The sequence below is a fragment of the Octopus sinensis genome, linkage group LG21, assembly GCF_006345805.1.
Source record: "Octopus sinensis linkage group LG21, ASM634580v1, whole genome shotgun sequence".
NCBI classification, from domain to species: Eukaryota; Metazoa; Mollusca; class Cephalopoda; order Octopoda; family Octopodidae; genus Octopus; species Octopus sinensis.
In genome coordinates, this window is record NC_043017.1 from 3,672,087 (window position 1) to 3,674,586 (window position 2,500).

The window sequence follows — 2,500 nt, forward strand, 5'->3', positions numbered from 1 at the left end:
GGCTAAACACAGAGGGGACAAACAAGGACAGACAAACGGATTAAGTCGGTTACATCGACCCCAGTGCGTAACTGGTACTTAATTTATCGACCCCGAAAGGATGAAAGGCAAAGTCGACCTCGGCGGAATTTGAACTCAGAATGAGTTCTATGTATGTATGTATGTATGTATGTATGTATGTATGTTTGTATGTATGTATGTATGTATGTATGTATGTATGTATGTATGTATGTATGTATGTATGTATATGTATCTGTCTCACCACATATATATTTCAGCTCCGCTATTTAATGTTCCATGTATCAAAATACGTGAATTCTATCTTGCCTGTATTTCACTTGGTCTGAATATCTCGCCGTCTCATCACACATTTATTTCTAGTTAGCATGTGAATGTCCTCTTCATTAAATGTGTTAACCCTAACTCTATCTATCTATCTATCTATCTATCTATCTATCTATCTATCTATCTATCTATCTATCTATCTATCTATCTATCTATCTATCTATCTATCTCTCTATCTATCTATCTATCTGTCTATCTATCTATCTATCTATCTATCTCACCCTATAATTATTTCTAGTTAGCTATTTAATGCTCCATGTATCAAACATGTCAACACTAACTCAATTAAGGCGTGAACAGCCGAGTTGATAGAAGGACCAGCTAACAGCTTATCATTTTGTGTCATTTCCCTTCTATTCCCTTTATGGCTGTCACCAAAACACAAAAGGTGGACGTGGAGTTAGTTATAGTTTGTAACAACAATAACAATAATAACAAAAAACACCAACTAATTATGTAGATAGGGGCAAACTAGTAAAATAGTTATATTGTTGAGGGTTTGCTTCATTAGCGTGTAGAGCCGATTTCAAGTTCACATATGTTCCTGTGAGAATATAGCAAAGAAACAACTGTTGTGCTAGCCACGTCAATTGAACAACAGTACCAATCCGCCGTCCACGAATTTGGACTTAGAGATCTCCATTTCCAGCGACTTCGAGGGCCACCTTCCAGTGGTGTCGGGCGTCAACGAAGAGCCCTCGACTACAACAAGACGACCAAAGTTTTTTTCTTTTTTTTTCCCAAGGTCTGGGGTCTCCCGCCCCTAAGCCCCAGACCATCACCTAATCACCCTTACCCGTCTTGTTGCTTAACAACAACAACAACAACAACAACAACAACAACAACAACCAATGTTTCCTGAGTTGGTTTTAAAAAAAACTGGCCTTGATTGTTATTGCTGTTGTTGATATCGATGTTGTTGTTATTCGTGTTAAACTGTGGGATCTGTTCGAAGTAGCCAAATAATGAGTTTAAAAAAGTGAGACGGTGGTCAACTCCTAATAATACTACACTGGAAGTCCTTCATTGGGATCAATTTGATAAATGCCTTGTCTTCATCATGCACAGATCGTAAACGTGTGGATAAGTGTGTCGTTTCATCAGGAAACGTTTATATTTAAGTCTCACCAGACTAGAATTACTCGGGCCGTTCGAGACTTCTATAAGATGCCACAGATATCACACTGCCATGGACCTATATACTCAACTTTAAGCGGTGGTGCCCCAGCATGGCCGCGACCTTCGGGCTAAAACATTTTTAAGGACTTAAGGATTTAAATGTTACATACCCCGCCACCTCCTATCTCTCTCCCTCTCTTATAGTATAATCTTTTAGATATTGTGATCGGTGTTCGCATGTGCTAACAGGAATCATGGTTTGTTGACAATACTTTCGGCCTTGAAATGCTGATTTCTTTCGACTGTCAGGGAGTGGCTTTTGTTTTTCACTCGTTCACGTTAGTCGAGATTTGATTTTTTGCATTCTGTTCTTGCTATTAATATTAATACCACTTACATTATTAATAGCCAGTTTTTTCTGGGGAATTCTCTGTTAGATCGATGTATTATTCAATAAAGTTTTCCTTAGAAGTTTTGTTTCATGTTGCATGGTCTAGTGTTTTTACTGTTGCTTTTCATTGGGAATAAACGGTGAACGGGTGAGAAAGTGCTGTGCTTCTATAGCCAATTTAACAGTTGGACTCGTGAAGTTTACTATTTCCACATTAGTAATAAAATTTGTTAATCACATTTATTATTAATAGCACAATAATAGACTTTCAGGTTTGTGTTTCAATCACCAGCAGGTCCTTAATTTTGGAAGTTTTGTAATACAGTTAGACTCAGCATTACAGCGAGACTGAATTTACTGGGATACAATGCATTGTATTTCTGTTATCAGAATTTTGATGAGCTTTCGTCAATCTGAATTTATTATGTATTTGTACTTCATTTATGTAACACACTTTGTGTGGTTTGTTTACGGACATACTGCTGATTCTAATTTCCACTTGGTAATAATAATAATAATAATAATAATAATAATAATAATAATAATAATAATAATTGCCCGGACGCAGTACCAAGCATTGTTTTGTCTTGATATAAAAAGATGGCTACAGCAAATATTCTGCGCTATACCACAATTTGCTTGTCA